Source organism: Chelonia mydas, chromosome 10 (assembly GCF_015237465.2).
Source record: "Chelonia mydas isolate rCheMyd1 chromosome 10, rCheMyd1.pri.v2, whole genome shotgun sequence".
Lineage (NCBI taxonomy): Eukaryota > Metazoa > Chordata > Testudines > Cheloniidae > Chelonia > Chelonia mydas.
The window spans coordinates 48,323,476-48,343,522 of record NC_051250.2 but is presented as its reverse complement, the minus strand read 5'-3'; the positions used below and the strand labels follow the sequence as shown (position 1 = coordinate 48,343,522).

At 40.9% G+C, this 20,047-nt stretch overlaps 1 protein-coding gene across 6 annotated transcripts in view; it reads left to right on the top strand.

Moving 5' to 3' along the window:
- The window catches only part of HMG20A (high mobility group 20A), a 71,751-nt gene that overhangs the window by 13,987 nt on the left and 37,717 nt on the right, over positions 1 to 20,047 (top strand). For 2 of the 6 annotated variants that reach the window (XR_006284638.1, XM_027830534.3), the window contains exon 2: positions 11,803 to 11,956. The exons of 3 other annotated variants lie outside the window; for them this stretch is intronic. The gene's annotated coding sequence lies outside the window, so the exon portion shown is untranslated. Of the gene's footprint in view, positions 1 to 2,873; positions 2,913 to 11,802; positions 11,957 to 20,047 lie in introns of all 6 variants that reach the window. One more of the 6 variants, XM_043524697.1, reaches the window with a different exon arrangement.

Below are 20,047 nucleotides of genomic sequence, written 5' to 3'. Positions count from 1 at the left end.
CATACACATGATTGCAAAGTCCTTATATCAGGTTTGTAGCAGTGATGGAATAGCTTGCTGGCTTGTAAAGTCTCTCTGGTAACTTCCGAAAGATTGGAAGGTCCTCAGTCCATAGTTCAAGATGCTCCTTTTAGTTGTAAATCCACAGTCCAGAGAATCAGATCACGAAAGAGTCAAATTAGAGATGTCTCAGGTGCCTTTTTATATCTTCTGCCATGTGCATGGAAATTTTCTGTCCTAAACAAAGCCCACAGCCCCTGTTTGTGGAAAGTTACTGGCCCAAGGTGGAGTCCAGGGTCACAGGAGCATCTCACATATCCTTACATGATTTGCTGAATCACAGGAGGGTGACCATTGGCTCCTCAGGAAGAGCCACCTGGACTGGGTAAGCAGTGGTGTAAGTGGAATCCATTTCTTCCCGGTACGGGGTGGCACGTGACTGCCTCACGTGACCCTCCACATGTCTCCGCCCCCAGTCCGGGGCCCCCAGTCCGGCCCCCACTCTCTCTCCATCCCCTCCCCATGATCCACCCCCCCCCCCCTTTTCAGGGGGGGTAGGGGGGGCTCTATCCTCCTCCTTCTGTGCCTTTGAAACCGCAATGGCGACTGGAGCAGAATGTGGACAGCCCCATGCCAGCAGCTCCTCCAGCGCAGCTGTACTGCCCCAGCCCTTCCATACAGGGTCTCCTCCCTCTGTACAGCAGTCCCGCTGATGGGCAGGGGCAGGGCTAGGGGTGGTACAGCAGCCGCGCTGGTGGAGCTGCAGTTCAGGGCTCTCCTGGGAACCACAGTGTGGAAAGGAGCAGAGCTCCAGCAGCATCTCTGGCAGCTGTACTGCTCCAGCCCCTCACCTTCCCTCTCTCTCTCTCTCTCCCCCCCCTCCCCCCCCAACGGGGCTGCTGTCAGATGGAGGAGACCCTGCGTGGAAGGGCTGGGGGCGGTACAGCTGCGCTGGAGGAGCTGCTGGCATGGGGCTGTCCAGCAGCCCCATGTTCTGCTGCTCCTCTTTCTGGTATGCCGTACCAGCTATAAATACCTTGCTGGTACGACATACCAGACCGGACTGCCCTACTTGCACTGCTGGGAATAAATTTCTTTAATGGCCCATTGTGAGAGCTGAGGTTTCTTGATGGGCCATCAACATATAGCTGTCTAGCCTTGATGTAAATTCTATCTGGTGAGTGTCACCCACGAATGCAACACATGTGTAAGATATAAAAGTACATAGCCCATATTCATAATTTCAGATACAATGATGATACATGTATATAAACAGGATAATCATACTTCAAACATAACCTTTCCATTGACACCTTACATGATACACTTTGTATAAGATTTATGGAAATTGTATAACAGTGGTAACAACAGTGATATAAATGGTCACTTTTCTTATACACAGCATCACAAAACCTCACAATCACGTAACAAAAAAAACTCCGAATTTTTTTTTTTATCACGATTTCAAAGCCAATGCCATGATTTTGGAGGAGGAGCCTCACTCATGATTTTTAACTGTTTGGGGCTCGCAATATCAGAGAATGAGGCTGTATGAAACACAAGCCGCAAAGAACTAGCAATTGTCCCCTCCAGCCATTGCTCTGTTTTCATGTAGATACACAAGTTATTCTGAATCTGAGTACGTTTTTCCTCAGTGTAACATGAAAACTCTACTGTGTAACTGACTGTAGGCAGCATGGATCCAGCAAGCTGTCTTGTGCGCTGTTCTGGAAGTGAAGAAGCATTTTGTTAAACCATGCAGCCTAAAGCTCTGACTAAAAATTCCATATGCTGTAATGCCCTGGTCTTCTTCCACCAGTGCTCTGGCAGTTTCCCATTTTGCTTTATCATTTGCAGGTCATCTCTTAACCACTGCACTGCATGTGTTACGATGTTTCTGTAAAATGATCTATAAAAAGCACTAAGCATTAATACTGAAATCTGGAAGCACTAATAGTGGCTTTTTGAATTATTATATTTTGGCTGGTGTTGGGAAGAGAAGGCAGGAAGAACTGCCTGGTTCTCTGACTCAACTGTGATCTCTGACCCTTCTTTATATTCTTGTAAATATTTTAAAGCTATAAATAGACTCCAGTACATACTGCTTACTGAAGATTGATGTCCTCAAACCTAAATAACATCAGATTTAAAATTGTATTCAATAGTAGCAGATACTTGAAGCTCTGCGTACCATGAGCTATGGAAATAAGGGGTTTTTTTAATTTCTAATTATCATCTTGAAATAGTTTGGAAAAATGTACTGGTCCTGAAAGCATTTATACTAGTCTCCAAATGTTTCAAGCCCTGACCATTCGCAAGGACCTGCTTTTGTTTGCCAAGCGATCCAAAATTGAATACAACTGTTCTACACTAGAATTTCCAACCTGTTTTCATTAAACATGGAGACCTTTCTTTTCTTTTTTTAATTTTAAAGTGGATTGCCTTGAATCAAGAGTGATACAAAGAGACTAAGGGTCTTGCGAACACTTTAAAACATGGATTTTGCTTACATTAAAAAAGCTGTTTGCTTTTTTCTCCTAAAACAAGTATATATTTTGAAAAAATTCTTAAGGTGGTTAACACAAAATCAGTTACTGAACTTACATTTAATTTTGCTAGCTAGAGCTACTGCAAATGTTTTTCTCCCTTTGGGAAAAAAATGTATTTTAAAAAAGCAGTTTTGAACAATCACATACATTGAGCTAAGCTACTATTCAGTGTATATTAGAATTCCTTATTACCACTTATAAAATAGCCTAAATTCTGTTTTAAGAGTCTAGTCCAGCAAAATGTTTATCAAGGGAATATGTTTATCAGAGCATTTGCAAAGTATGCAGAAATGGAGTACACCAAACCTTACAATTTGTTCCCAGAGCTCAGATGCCTGTACTGCTGTGAACTGGAAAATCATTGTGAGCATTGATATGCAAATAAACACCCAAAGCATTTAAAGGTTTATAATAGGGAGAGAGTGGGAGGATGGAGGAGATTACAAATGCTTAGAAAATGCCAGAACATTTCTAAAATTCTAACTATAGCTTTTAGCTTAATGTTTTATTATATACTCTTGGGAATTAAGCTGTATATATTTTAAAAATCTAATATCTATTCATGCAGTACTAATATATTAGAAATTCAGCTCTATTCTGAAGCTAGCAAAGTTTTCAGATAAGAGTTTATAATTGCCTATTTCTGGAGTCTTCTAAATAAGGATTTTAAAACGTAGAAACTTTATTGGTCTATAGTGCACTGTATGCTTTTTCTTTAGGTTTTGCAGATGTGGGTCACTAACCTACATAACCAATAAGAGATTGTGATTGATGTTGGGATAGGGTTGTAACAATACTTTGAAATACAGTAGTTTGTGGCTACAATGAGGAAGGGGGGTCCATTCTGTCACGTGCAAGGATGTTTAAGTCAAGTTAGTTATCAATTTAAAGAAAGTCTTTTAAATGTTGAGGGCTGATTTTCATATCAATTTCAAACATTTTGGAAAACTCATTCTTTTTAAGGTGTTGTGTGGTGGTGGTAGGTTTTTTTGTTCCATTTTTTGACAGTAGAGGGAGGGGGAAGGAGGTTAAAATATGAGTGGTGGTGGATAATGCACCATCTTTTCTTGATGGCATTACTGTTAGCCTCTTATTCCCTAGCAGCAAGCTGTAGCGCATCTGGTGAAGACACTGTATGCCCACCGGGAGAGAGCTCTCTCCCATCGGCATAATAAATCCACCTCTGTGAGAGGCGGGAGAAGCTCTCTCTCCCACATAGTGCTGTCCACACCTGTGGTTAGGTTGGTGTAACTTACGTTGCTCGGGGGTGGCTTCTTTACACCCCTGAGTGACATAAGTTATACTGAAATAAGTGGTAGTGTAGACCTAGCCTTACTTAGCTCATCTGCATTTTATTATGGCTTCTGTTAACTATGTGCCACCATCCACTTGTACAATAGTGGCACCTGGTAGCACAACTCTTGATAGCATCTGTTATGTTTACATTGCAAACAGCTCAAAAACAGGATGTATATTTTGACTGTTAACTGGCCCAGTTGCATTTTGCTAATTTACAATATTAGATATAAATCCATATGGATTTTTTTTAAAAGGCACGCAGAATATTTTCTGCAGTTGTAGGTTTTTGCAGGCTAGGATAAACTTGTTGTCTGGCAACCTGAAGCCAAAGTGAAACGTATTGTATGCTAGAAATATACTTGGCGCTTAATATATAATAAAACTCAGAGTCATTGCCCCAAAGAGATCCCATGTTACATTGACAAAATGTCATAAGTGGTGATTACAAAATTTAGAAGGAATGGAAGATGAATGAAAGAGATCATATGGTATTTTATTCAGTGATGCATGCAGTAGAGAAATTCCAGATTTATTATATTTTTTTCTATTAGAGGTCATTGCTAAGAGAGAGGGACTAGGATTTGTAAGACTCCATAAAGTATGTTTTGAGGAGGAACTCAAAGAAAGAGAAAGGGAGGCTTGGTGAAGCAGGCCAGGAGGATGATGGTATCTGGAGGTGGCTATACAGAAGACAGGCAAGAGATTAAAGGGATGCAGTTGATTTGAAATCTAGTCAGTAGTTTCAGGTACTTTGCTTACCTTTGAGGCTTTACAATCACATTTTCTTATTTTTTTTTCCAAAATGTTTCCCTGTTACTTGTATGAAAACCAACACAATAATAGGCTGACTGACAAGTGCTGTCAAACAGAAAAAACCTCTAATCATTGTAATTTTAGCTGTTACTTGGAACAATACTAGCCTGATTTTTTTTAATGCAGAAATGAAATTGGGTGGTTTTTTAAATTGATGTTATCCCAACCATCTCTAACTGCCTGTTGGTCAAACTTCAGACCTGCATTTCAGAATTACCCAGTTTGTGATTAGTGTGGCCTGGTGTTATGGTACTGGACTGGGAATCAGGAGAGCTAGGTTTTGTTCCCAGCTCTGCCATTACTCTCCTGTGTGACGTTAGTCAAGTCACCTCACTGCTCTGTGCCTCCATTTCCCCTTACACCCTGTGTTTATCTAGGTAGTCCCTGCCCCACATAGTTTACTGTCTCTTGCTTTGTTGTATATAGTGCCTAGAGCAATGGGGACCCAATCTCAATGGGAATTCCAGGTGCTACTATAATATAAATAATACAGTGTGTCCCATCTGAGACGGAAAATGAAAATTAGCCTACTTTCTCACATTTCTTGAAAATGTTACTAATCAAGAAAATAAATGAATTATTTGCTCTCTCTCCTGCCCTTCCCCCAGTTGGCCTTCTCCTCTCCCGGCTCCGTTCACTCTATTGCCCTATATACAGACATTCATTTTGTGCTGTTTGCCTAGTGAAGGGCACTACACTCCTGCTAACTGGTGGGATTTACAAGGGTAACTACATTTTAGATCACAGTTGTCCTTGAAAAAGTTGCTTAAACTTCTCCACTAGCCTGCCTTTTTGTGTAGCTCTGCAGGAGAAAAGATTACATTGTGGGGGTGGGAGGAAATTGCTGAGAGTTGGCTTGTATATTGTTAGTCTCAAAAGTCACTTCTCTGTAAGATGGCAGCTGCCAGCTGGAATTTGCCTTTGGTATGCCAGTTGTAAAATTTAAATAGTTGTTTTCAAATGCTGTTCACATTTTAAAAAAAAATGTGATAAGTGCTTCTGACTGTGCGATTAAAACATAGAACTGAGTATAATGGCAGAGATTAGAAAATGTACCAAATGCTGAAGGCTGATACAAAAGTCAAGGCAACTGTGGTTTAAGGTCAATGCTATAGTGCGAAGTCCAGCTCTGTCCACAGCTGTTGGGGTGAAAAAGGAAGTCCTGAATTTCCTACCATGGTGCTATCCCTATATCTGATATGGGGAAGGGAAGAGCTTGATTATTTTTATTTTTGTCCGCTGGTTAGTAGGTGTCTAAACATCAAAATGCACTCTTTTCCCCTTCTCTGGCCTGCTGAAAGGGAGGAAAACATTTTTTTATTTTTTTTTTATTACTCGCCTGCATTTGAGCCATCTGACAGATGGATTTAGAGAAGGGTAGTCTCTGCTAGTCTATGCCTTCCTATTCTCACAGATTTTGTAAAGAGAAGTTTTTTTCCACCAATTCCATCCCCAAACCTTCATTTATTGGTAGCTCCTTCTCCATGAAAAGCACCAGTGCCTGCTGCTGCAGCTGCTCATAGCCTTCCCAAATAGTGGCAAAGTGAAGCTGATATAGTTTTTGCCAGTTTCACAGCTGCCTATTGGTTTCTGTATATTAGCTTTGAAAGTGACCATAGTCTTGTCAGCTGGGGAGTGAAAGTGACTGGGAAAGCCATGAGCAACAGAAGATACCCAGGCACGCTCTGTAGATTGAAAAAAGAAAAGGAGGACTTGTGGCACCTTAGAGACTAACCAATTTATTTGAGCATAAGCTTTCGTGAGCTACAGCTCACTTCATCGGATGCATTAGAGACTAACATGGCTGCTACTCTGAAATCTGTAGACTGAGAAAGACGGCACTGCATTGTTTAACATTTGAAAAGTTATTTTCGCAACCATAAAAGGTAGAAACTTCATTGTTTAAAATAAAAGCTTAACTTCTCCAACTTCTCTGGTGGGTAATATAGGTTCCTTTTTCATCAGTGAAAACTTTCTACTCACTGGCAAGATGGCAAGTAGAGTTTTCAAGCTCTGAACATGGAAGACATTTTCTTTTGAAGGGACACCATCAACTGGAAGTCTAGTCAGTTTAAAAAATTAAATTAGTTAAAGGGATTTCAGATGCTATACCTTCCATCTGCCAATATTTTTGATTTTACAATTACATTTTCTATTTTTTGGTTTTAATCTCCCTTGTTTCAGTGTAAATGAGAACTACCCGAGTAATACAAGGAAAACAGACAAGCTGACTATAAATAAAGTGCCGTCAAATATATATACAAATCTGCTTAACTGCTTTCAGTTACAGTAATATTAGAAGTTGTAACAGTAGATAAGCACACTTTCAGAGAGCATGATTTTTTTTTTTAAGATGACTGCCATTTTAAACTGTCTAATGTGAGAAGTTATGAGTTAAAACTACTGCCTCCTTTGCATTCTGATTGTTGAATCTAAGATTTTATTCTGCTTTTGTTGTACCACCTTTGCATAACTCCAATTAATCAGAACTAAGTACATACTGAGAAGGATTGGGGTTATAACATCTGCTCTGATACCTAAGTACAGCACAAGGAAGAGATTAAGGATGAAATGAAAGCCTTAAATTGAAATTTCTTGGCTTTTTTTGTGGGTGATTTATACCATTCTGCTATGTAATATTGTTACCCTTCTTACACACCTTTTTGTATTTTCTCAGTTTTCTTTGACTTCTTGGCAATTTCAAGATGTTGCTGGCAATTTAATTTGGAAGGGGAGGATAAACAGCAGCAAATCTTAAACAGATTGTCTGAGCTTACTCGCATTAAACTCTTGTTTTTATGCTACAAAAATAGTGGCTTGATTTATGAAAATGGAGTTAATCCAGTATAGCAGCCCAGAAGATTAAATTTAGATTTCTGAAATCCTTAACTACTTTGCACTCTTTTCCATCAACCAAAAAGGAGAAACCTACAAAATGATTGTTCTGATAGGCAGTCTGGTATTGGTCAGTAATGCTTTCCTGAGGTGGGCCACTGTTAGCAGAACTAGTTAAGCTCTCCAGATTCTACTTCTTTTCTGGTGTCACTAAGGCAGTGTTTATATATGAGCAGATGTGTGATCTTCATCAGGTGGTGTTGGTAAGGCTCTTACTGAAAAAGAGAGGTTGAAATAAGCATGGGAACAAGGTGATGTGGATTGAGAGATACATGGGAACTAAAGTAGAGTGGAAGAAAGATTGAGCGCAGAGAAATAAAGAAGTGTTACTGTTAATTGCACAGGTAGCTCAAAGAGTTAGAAACAGAATAATTGCCAATTTTGATAGTAGTAGGGAGGACCAGTAAAAATAAAATAAATAGGGCTGTCAAGCAATTAAAAAATAATTATGATTAATTGCGCTGTTAAACAATAATAGAACCCTATTTATTTAAATATTTTTGGACATTTTCTACATTTTAAAATTGATTTCAGTTACGGTACAGAATACAAAGTGTACAATGCTCACTTTATATTTATTTTGATTACAAATATTTGCACTGTAAAAAACAAAATAAATAGTACCTTTCAATTAATCTAATACAAGTATTGTAGTGCAATCTCTTTTATCATGAAAGTTGAACTTACAAATGTAGAATTACATACAAAAAAACCCCTGCATTTAAAAATAAAACAACTTAAAATTTCAGAGCCTACAAGTCCACTCAGTCCTACTTCCTGTTCAACCAATCACTCAGACAAACAAGTTTGTTTACAGTTATGCAGTAACAGATTAGCCACTGGGCCAACAGGTCCTGTGCCCAGGGGCCCTGGCCAACTGGAGGGCCCTTGAAAAATGGGTGCTGCCCTGACCCTCTCCGCCTGCCCACCCAGCACTCCTCAGAAGCCCCCGCACCTTGCCCCCGCACCTTAAACCCGCTCCCTGGCAGGAGCGCCGGGCACACAGGAGAAGCCCTTGTGCCCCAACCCCATTCCCCGGCCGGAGCACCAGGGAGAGGGGCGGGAGGGGGGACTGCAAGAGGAAGAGGTGGGGAGGGGCCCCCACTTGCTCTGGCCCAAGGCCCCACAAAACCGTAATCTGCCTCTGCAGTTATGTAACAAAAAAAATCTACATTTGTAAATTGCACTTTCAAGATAGAGATTGCACTACAGTACTTGTATGAGGTGAATTGAAAAATGCTGACATCATAATAAAAAAGGCTGACAAAGGAGGTGCTGTCGTCATCGTGAATAGGTCGGAATATGAACAAGAGGCTGCTAGGCAGCTGTCCAACACCACTTTCTACAAGCCATTACCCTCTGATCCCACTGAGGGTTACCAAAAGAAACTACACCATTTGCTCAAGAAACTCCCTGAAAAAGCACAAGAACAAATCCGCACAGACACACCCCTGGAACCCCGACCTGGGGTATTCTATCTGCTACCCAAGATCCATAAACCTGGAAATCCTGGACGCCCCATCGTCTCAGGCATTGGCACCCTGACAGCAGGATTGTCTGGCTATGTAGACTCCCTCCTCAGGCCCTACGCTACCAGCACTCCCAGCTATCTTCGAGACACCACTGACTTCCTGAGGAAACTACAATCCATCGGTGATCTTCCTGAAAACACCATCCTGGCCACTATGGATGTAGAAGCCCTCTACACCAACATTCCACACAAAGGTGGACTACAAGCCGTCAGGAATAGTATCCTCGATAATGTCACGGCAAACCTGGTGGCTGAACTTTGTGACTTTGTCCTCACCCATAACTATTTCACATTTGGGGACAATGTATACCTTCAAATCAGCGGCACTGCTATGGGTACCCGCATGGCCCCACAGTACGCCAACATTTTTATGGCTGACTTAGAACAACGCTTCCTCAGCTCTCCTCCCCTAATGCCCCTACTCTACGTGCACTATATTGATGACATCTTCATCATCTGGACCCATGGAAAAGAAGCCCTTGAGGAATTCCACCATGATTTCAACAATTTCCATCCCACCATCAACCTCAGCCTGGACCAGTCCACACAAGAGATCCACTTCCTGGACACTACGGTGCTAATAAGTAATGGTCACATAAACACCACCCTATACCGGAAACCTACTGACCGCTATTCCTACCTACATGCCTCCAGCTTTCACCCAGACCACACCACACGATCCATCTTCTACAGCCAAGCTCTACGATACAACCACATTTGCTCCAACCCCTCAGACAGAGAGAAACACCTACAAGATCTCTGTCAAGCATTCTTACAACTACAATACCCACCTGCTGAAGTGAAGAAACAGATTGACAGAGCCAGAAGCGTACCCAGAAGTCACCTACTACAGGACAGGCCCAACAAAGAAAATAACAGAACGCCACTAGCCATCAGCTTCAGCCCCCAGCTAAAACCTCTCCAACGCATCATCAAGGATCTACAACCTATCCGGAAGGACGACCCATCACTCTCACAAATCTTGGGAGACAGGCCAGTCCTTGCCTACAGACAGCCCCCCAATCTGAAGCAAATACTCACCAGCAACCACACACCACACAACAGAACCACTAACCCAGGAAGCTATCCTTGCAACAAAGCCCGTTGCCAACTGTGTCCACATATCTATTCAGGGGACACCATCATAGGGCCTAATCACATCAGCCACACTATCAGAGGCTCGTTCACCTGCGCATCTACCAATGTGATATATGCCATCATGTGCCAGCAATGCCCCTCTGCCATGTACATTGGTCAAACTGGACAGTCTCTACGTAAAAGAATAAAGAATTATAACATTCATAAACCAGTTGGAGAACACTGCAATCTCTCTGGTCACTCGATTACAGACCTAAAAGTCGCAATATTACAACAAAAAAACTTCAGAAACAGACTCCAACGAGACTGCTGAATTGGAATTAATTTGCAAACTGGATACAATTAACTTAGGCTTGAATAGAGACTGGGAGTGGATGGGTCATTACACAAAGTAAAACTATTTCCCCATGTTTATTCCTCCCATCCCCACCCCCCACTGTTCCTCAGACGTTCTTGTTAACTGCTTGAAATGGCCCACCTTGATTATCACTACAAAAGGTTCCCCTCCCCTCCCCACCACTCTCCCAGCTGGTAATAGCTCATCTATAGAGTGATCACTCTCCTTACAGTATGTATAACACCCATTTTTTCATGTTCTGTGTGTATATAAATCTCCTCACTGTATTTTCCACTGAATGCATCCAATGAAGTGAGCTGTAGCTCACGAAAGCTTATGCTCAAATAAATTGGTTAGTCTCTAAGGTGCCACAAGTACTCCTTTTCTTTTTGCTATTTCTTTTGTTTGTCATTTTTACAGTGCAAAATTTGTAATAAAAAACAATATAAAGTGAGCAGTGTAACACTTTGTATTCTGTGTTGGAATTGAAATCAATATATTTGAAAATGTAGAAAAAACATCCAAAAATATTTAATAAATTTCAATTCGTATTCTATTGTTTAACAGTGTGATTTAAGACTGCTATTAATCATGATCAGTTTTTTATCGCAACTAATTTTTTTAGTTAATCGCATGAATTAACTGCAACTAATCGACAGCCCTAAAAATAAATCCTCTGCAACACAGAAAAGTGTTTGTAATTTAAATAATTGATTCAGTTCTTTATTTTTCTTGTTTTGATTTTTTCAGAAATTTAATAATGACCTTGCTGAGTATATATTCAAATAATAGTCTCTCCCTTTCCTATTTGAACAGATGCCCAAGTAGCCAATGTGCTTACTCTCTTTGGACATTGGGGTGGTCATAATTTAAAAGCACATATTTTTCCAGGGCATTGGCTCAGGAAAGTTTATATTTGGCATGAGGTTATGGGTGAGGGATACTATATATTATCTGGGCGCAATATTTAGGTAGAGGGGTCACACAAAATTCTCTACAGCTTTTTAATACTGTTGTCCCCCCTGTCCGCCCCCCCCCCCCCATCTTGTATAAGCACAAACTGCTGCAATTATCCTGCAGTAGAAGGGAGATAGCTAGTCTCCTTTCAGCAATGTGAATGATTTGATATAACCAAGCAAGGGTATTTTTAAAGGATGTTTTATCATGAGAAAGAAAAAGTTCATTTTAAATGTGGACTGAACTCACCAATTTTATTTTTAAAAGAGAGAGACCATGTTACCACAGAGTATTAGAATGCAGTGCACTTTTTTTTCTTTCAGTTAAATATGGATGACCCTTTCCAAAGGTCAGGAAACAGTTCCAGGGTGGGAGTCTGCTGTGGTGGGAGCCAATAAAGACTTGGAAAACCAAGCCTCTTTCATCAGAAGGTCAAGTTTCACCTCAGGAAGTCTATAAACGAATTACTTATTGCTGGTAAAGTTCTTTTAATAAAAAATGAATCCTTACTATTTTTACAACTTGATGTTGACTCCAACTGCATTGGAGTTGTAACAATTGTTTTTTTGCCTGTTTGGGAAACTCGGGAAGTCTGGAAGGGAAAAACAGATTCCTAGGCAAATATTCTACAGCCAAGAAATCTTGGAGAGCGCGTGCGCGCGCGTGCACACACACACACACACACACACACAGAGTTGTGTGCTGATGGCTTCCCCCACATCCCAGGCTCATCTACATATCTTTGCCTACATGTACAATTTCCCACAAGGCAACAGACTCCCTCTTATTAGACCACTATGGGTGAAATTTATTTCCTAATCTTTTTTCTATACAAAGGTCTCATATTCCTCATTTCCATATTCCCAGACTCTATCAGAAGTTTCTGTAAAGCACAGTGTTAGTAGTTTTTTTGTTAAGGGTCTTACTATTTTAGGTCCAGCTTCTTTCTGTATTAATTGCTCCAAGTATGGCGTAATGTCTCTTGCACCAAGTCATCATCACTATTTCAGTCCCATGTACTTGAAACAGGGTAGTGATCAAAAGTTTGTTACAAAGCCCTGGCTGTTAGGTGATATGTATGAAATGAGTTGATGACCTCACTCTAGCGCTTGAGCAGGTGTTCACATCAAAAGGATGAAGGATAGTTTTGTGTTTAAAGCCTGTGATTATATATTAAGAAATTCGGGTTCCATTCCCAACTCTGCCACAAACTTCCTGTGTGATCATAGAGAAGTCACTTTGCACCTCTGCCTTTTCACACATGTGGAGGAAAATAAGGATAATACTTACATACAGCTGTTTAAAATAGAGACTTAATACATTGTTATTTGTAGGCTTGAGATTGTCAAATAGAGAGTACTACAAAAGTGCAAAGTATTATTATAATTTTTACTAATTAATAGGCCAAAATGTTCAAACCTGAGTGCTTAAAATTAGGCTCCTAAATCCATATTTAACACCAAATATAAGTGGTCTGTATATGCAGATAGGATAAATACACATATACATAGGAAATATGTATTTTTGTACAGTCATCTTGCACTTGTATTGTGGTTATTGCATGCCTAACCTCTCTCAAAATCTGTCTGTCTTGTTAATATAGACTCAAGCACCTTCAGTAGCTTTCGCTATGTTGGACTAGTACAGGAGCAACAGTAGACACAAGAAAAAAGAATGTATGTGGAAACTGGCATTGCTTATTTCTTAAAGATGAATAGTTTCTGACATCTAATAGAATGAGTAGCTTACTTAGTGTGAGAATCTTACTCTTCCCACATTTCATTTCCTCTAACCTTTTGCCCTGATACCCATACCAGTGCATTAAAATATCTAGTTACAAGCTGTCTTGGCTGCTTTTTGTGGTCAGGGGAGATGCTTTTATGTTGGGTCATGAAGCCAGTGGTGAATCACCCTTTGCATAGCCATTGCTTTTTCACATACTAGTCTCTGGTCTCTCATCCAAAGTATTCATCCCTCTTTGGTAAAATGATCACTAATGACTCATCTTGATGGGTATGTCTATGAGAAATCCCCTTCTGCCTTCTCCAGCTATCACCATTAAGAGTTTCCATTCATAGAATCCAAGTGAGTTGGGAGCTTACTCCTGCCACAGAAGTTTTTGTGGAAATCCGAGTATAGCTTTATGGGGGGGAAAGACCTACAAATTATTATTTTAAAAGCACTTTAAACTTCGCAGTCTGGGCAGGTGTGTTTCTTTTTAAATTATTTTCTCTTCAAATGTATAACTCATTACTTCATTAACCAGTCAGGATTCCCCAACATTCTGAATTGCTGTTGTTTGTTCCTAAAACTTACATAGCATTTCAAGTCACCAAAGCACTTTGCAAACATTTAATTAATCCTTGCTACACTTGTATGATGCTGGTAAGTTTAGAACTGGGCAAACAGCATGAAAAAAACTTTAGAGACTGTTCATGTACATTTTTTAATAAATTGCTATGTTCATGGCCTTTTGTGTTTGCATTCCACAAGCATTGAAATGACTCTTACTGGCACAAATGCTCACAGAAACTGAATCTAAATTTGACTAAAAATGGCTGTGCATCTATTCAGCTGGGGAACTAACAATATCAGGTGACTTCTCTGATCACTCAAAATTAATCATAGTTTACAAAGATCTGTTTGTGATCAAGATGTTTTATTTTTGTAAAAAGCAAAATGAGGATCCTTTGTACTCAGTAAAGAATCTGAGTGGCTGCAGGAGAATATTTAAGATCTCTCTTTTATATGATAATATACAATTTAAAAATAAAGAGAGAGAAGGTCACATGTTAGAACAGGAGTCAAATTTGACTCCTAAGAGAAATTCCTAAGAAATCAGAAGTCAAGTTAATAAAAGAAAAACTTAAGCAAATGATTTTGGCAATAGCACTAATATATTTAACTTTGGATTTCATTCAACTAGAGGAGTAGAAAACCTGGATTTTTTTTCCCCTCTGACTCTACACCTGGCTTGCTGTGTGACGTTAGACAAATGACTTACATCTCCTTCCTCTGTTTCCTGCAATGATAATACTGTCCTCTTTCCCCCATCTCATAGAGATATTTTAGGGCTTAATTAATGTTTGTAAAACAATTTAGTATCTTGGATGAAAGGTTCAATAGTAGTGTAAAGTATTATTTGAGGTTTTGTTTAGTGGAATATCCAAGTCCTGGTGAATCTTGAAAAATCTTAACTATTTGGTGAAGGATAAGCACAATATTCTTTTATTCTCCAGTAATGTGTACCATCTGAATTCTTGAGCATGCATGGAAGCCTGAAATTCACAACTTTATGCAGGAAGTTTCCACTTGGCAGGTTGATCCAGGTCTCTGGTAGAAAAGGAGTGTAATTACAATAGCTTTACTAAATTATTGTGAAAATATACTATGCCAAACACAAAATCTACTGCTTTCCCTGACCATCATGATATTTAACCCCCTCCCCAAACTAATAGTGTTTTACTCAGCTGTTTAAAAAAAATTGATTAATGACAAACAGAATTTTGGAAGGGTGTGGAAGAGCTTTTCTAAAATCCTTTAGAAATTGATCAGGAAGTCTATTGAATGTATAGCAGATGTGGTTCTTGCCACTGTTATTGAAGAGTTTGGTCCACTCTTTGTCTAACACTTAAGCGCTACAGCTGCACTGATGCACTGTTTTAAGTGAAGACACTCCTATGCCGACAGGAGAAGCTCTCCTGTTGACATAGCACTGTCTACATGCGGAGTTCGTCTGGTATAACTAAGTTGCTCAAAGGTATGGATTTTTCACACCCCTGAATGACCTATACTGATATAGGTCTGTAGTGTAGACCTGATCTCAAATGCTCACAATTTGGAGAAGTTCTTCAACCTAGGAATATTAGGTGGCCCATGAATGCCTTTTTCGTCGTCTTGTGGCTAGATGTTTTGACCTTGTCATTTTGAACTAGACCTTACCAAAGTAACTGGATACTTTTAGGCTACATTACTGTAATCTTCTTTATGTGAGGCTACCATTGAAGACTACTTAAAACTACAGCTGGTGGAGAAGTGGATGCCCCCCTGTCTCAAGCAGCTGTTACTGCTTCCCATATTTTGTCAATTCTTTGAAAACTGCACTTGCTTCCAGATATAATTCAAAGTGTTGACAATGATCCATAACAATCATTCCTATTACTTGTATGTTTTTCTAATCAGAGATAGAAAGGTGAGTACAAAGGTGAGTACATATCATAAAGGCTCATTATGCTTAGCTTTTGGCTTAGATTTAGGTTATTTGCAAAATCACCTCTTTTCCTATTGTGCTACTTATGGTTAGCTGGCATGAATGCTGATAATAATTAGTAATAAGAGATCCTCAAATGAAAGTATTTTGGAAAGGTGTATAAGTAATAGTATCCCCATTTTAAATGGAAACTGGGGCAGGAAGAAGTTAAATGACATTCCTACAGTCACATTGGAAGTCAGTGGCAGGCTCAAGAACAGAACCCAGGTCTTCTAGATCTTGGTTCCTGTCAACAGCCAGCTAATAGTCACTAAATTTAAGTGTCTGGGGGTTGATGTCAGGGCATTATCAATGGATGGTTTTCACCTCTGGACTTTGCTCTCCCCCCGACCGCCCTCCCCATTGGTCTGAAAGAACTTGACTTTATTGACCTTTAGGACAAGGTGCTAAATCTTCTCTCTGACAGGTCTGAAATGGGAAAGCTGAGTGAGGAACTGTGTTTTGTTTTGGGGAATATCCTTTGTGGCTTTTTTAGTGTGACAGAGAAATGGGCAAAAACAATGTATAGTGTTAGATTTTGTACATCCCTGAGATGTTAGGGCACATTCTATAATCACAGAATAAATTTATAAATGGGAGTAGGAATCTGTGGATCTGAAAACTTTAGAAATCCATTTCAAACATTCTATAGATGTTTAGCAATTGTTACTGAAGGCCTGAGTATTAATAGCATTGTTTGAGTTTCATGCAGGGAACCAAATAACTAAGGGTATGTCTACACTGCACAGTTGTCTCCAAAACTTTTGTCTTTTGGGGTACTTTTAAAAAAAAAAAAAAAAAAAAAAGGGCGAAAGACAAAAGTTTGTGACTTTGTCGGGAGGAGCGCTCTCCTGCCGACAAAGCTTATGCCACTCACGGGGCTGGAAGTATTTTGTTGGCAAAAGTGCGGACAAAATACTGCAAAAGAGTGTTCACACTCGCTGACTTTTAGCGACAAGGCTGCGTCGACACAGCCTTGTCGCTAAAAGCTGCATAGTGTAGACAAGCCCTAACTGTAGAACTCTAAGGTTTACATTTCCCCCCTTCTCATCCTGCAATCAAGCTGCTTCGAAACACACTGTTAGAGCCTCTTCTGGGATTTCTTTTTTTCAGAAAGGTCCTGGTTTTGATCTCTGTGTGCTTTGGTATGATCTTCTTCGCCAGCAGCAATAACTACTCTTATTGCTACATTCATTGTTAGGGTTGGGCAAAGGGACCTTCACTTGTATAGGCTTTCTTGCTGATCTTCTAGAATCCTTAGGATTTCTCTCTAAAGTGCTGTGTATTAACAAATCAGATAGTATATACAGTCAAGTATGCTGGTCGACCTGCTTTTCCTCCATCAAATTGGAGCAATATGTTGCTTGTAGAGGAGTCTGCATTTTCTCATTTGGATCAGAGCAGAGTGGTTCAATTGGAAATATACCTGTTTACTTCTGCTGGCTTTCTATTATAACTTAATAGAAAATGCTGGCAGAGGGAATCATGATATTTCTGCTTTGTCTGTGCTGAAATAAAGATCCTTTGATTTTCATTTACAGTTTACTTTGTTTTTTATGTTGTGAAATGTCTGTAGCTTTGATTTACTTATAAACTCAAGTGCACTGTGCTCTCCTCAGAGAGAGGAGCATCTTTCTTTACCCATTCTCTTCTGTGCAGTGCCTTTGAGAGCTGGTTGGGTCTGGCAAGGACAGAGAAAAGACACTTCAGAGACAGAAAGTGTGGAAGGAAATTCCTCTCTATCCACCTAGGGTTGCCAGGTGTCCGGTTTTCGACCAGAACACCTGGTTGAAAAGGGACCCTGGTGGCTCTGGTTAGCACCATTGACTGGGCTGTTAAAAGTCCGGTTGGTGCGGGGCTGGCAGGCTTCCTACCTGGCTCCGCACAGCTCCCAGGAAGCAGCCGGCATGTCCCTCCGGCTCCTAGGCAGGAGGGGCAGCCATGGGGCTCCGCGCGCTGCCCTCACCCCGAGTGCTGGCTCCGAAGCTCCCATTGGCCAGGAACCATGGCCAATGGGAACTGCGGGGGAGGCGCCTGTGGGTGGGGGCAGCACGTAGACCCCCTGGCCACACCTCCGCCTAGGAGCCGGAGGGACATGCTGGTCGATTCCCAGGAGCCACCTGAGGTAAGCGCCTCCTGGAACCCCACACCTCGAACCTCCTCCAGCGCCCCAACTCCCTGCCCCAACCCTGAGACCCCTTCTAGCACCCAAACTCCTGCCCAGAGCCCACACCCCAAACCCTTGCCCCAGCTTGGAACCCCCTCCCGAACTTCAAACCCATCGGCCCCAGCCTAGAGCCACTTCCTGCACCTTGTACCCCTCATTTCTGGCCCCACTCTGGAACCTGCACCCCCAGCTGGACACTCACTTCCTCCAACACCCCAACCCCCTGCCCCAGCCTAGTGAAAATGAACGAGTGAGTGAAGATTGGGGAGAGTGAGCGACAGAAGGAGGGGGGATAGAGTGAGTGGGGGGCAGAGCCTCAGAGAAGTGGGGGGCAGGGATGGGGCCTCAGAGAAGGGAGGGCAGCAGTGAGGCCTCGGGGGGGGGGGGAGGGGGGAGGGCAAGGGTATTCGGTTTTGTGCGATTAGAAAGTCGGCAACCCTATATCCACCAAAAGGGCTTTTGAGGTCAGATCTGGCAAAGCGATACCTAATGTTCATTTGTGGTGTTCAGCTGTGTTCACAGGCGGAGAGTTTAATTTCCGACAATAAGGCAATTTCATATTTGAACTTAGTCTTCTAATTAAAATGAGTCATCTTTTTCTTGCACTGGGGGCTCTTGCTTGCTCAGATTGTTTTTCTTTGATGTATTGAGTATGATTTTGAGTCAATGAACATATGAGGCCATGGTATTGTTTATTTTTTTTTCCTGTCCCACACCTAGCCTTAGGCAACAGCAACAGATCCTGGCTAATGCCACTGAGACATTTAGTCCTGGCATTGGACGTATTTTCTCACTTGCAGGTTCTATCCCCATTTATTCATAAAAAGGGATATATAGTGTGCTCTATCCAGATTGTCTGCTGGATGGATTAGTGTGGTTGGCTGCACTCCAAGACCTGGCTGCACTCCTGTCTTTAAATTAAATAATTTTTACTTATTTGTAGACAAATTGGCTCTAACCAATTTAATGTTTATTTACTTCAAACAGATATATCCAATGATTTAAGAGTTTTGTACTGAACAGACCTAGAAATCTGCTTTAAAAAATTATCATTTGGCCTGAAGCTGTATGTTACTGCCTCATAGGAATGGTGGAACTATGAGTCTATGAAACAAAATACCACAATACTGCTGTGGTGGAAAAGTCAGTCATCCCGTGCAGTTCATGCCATCATTCACTCTCGCCTCCTCTCCCGACTCTCACCTCTACTACACTGGGGTGACTAGCTGCAGTTTATTCTAGATCAGAATTTGGATCATATAGTGATTTTCATTGTACCCAAGCACAACTTATTAAAGCTTCCATTCTTTTCTCTAAGTAGGTGATCTTTCCAGATTTTTATTAGAAAACCTTCTTTTATTCAAACTACGGACTGCCATTACAACAATTAATGCTGAGACAAAGACAGAGTAAAGAGAAAGGAAGCAGGAAAATATAGCTGAACTCTGTCTCTTGAGGGCCATTCATTTCCTTTATTCTTCATCTCTCTCCCTTCTCATCCTGTCCATCAGGCGAGACAGCAGCTCTCTCAGACGTTCACAGGATTGGCAGATGCAGTTAGTTCTTCCCTCCTTTATTCAGTAACAATGTCAAAAAGTTACATACATGATTGTAAAGTTCTTGGTGAATGTGAAGTACAAATGCCTGGCTAAGTGTTTTAAATACAAAACTACCAGGAATGCTGTAGCGCCTTGAAAGCCACAAGGCCTCTTCCTCTCTTCCCTAGTAAGAAATACAGTCTGAGATGGGGTTTGGGAGGTAGAGAATAAAAAATATTCAAAACAACTAGAAGTCAGCTCTTTAGAGCCTTGGGAGAGTATACAGCATATGTTATGAAATGTACTATGGGCTACTTAAACACGAACACCACACATTTGTTTTGGTACACTGCAGTGATAATACTGTCAGGGTCACACTGAAGACAGCTTTAAGAGCTGTTTGGATTAAAATTTTTAACAACTTACACTAAATAATTACGGAATAAGTCCCTTTCCCATTTCAACACAGCTCCACATCTTCTTCACTATAACTCTCCTCACTATGGCCAACTCTGATTAGCTAACATTTTCTATTCCTGCCATTTCACCCTGTTTGCCTTCCCGACTCCCTCCCCTCCATAATAAAGACCCTTAACTATCTTCCTGTCTCTTCT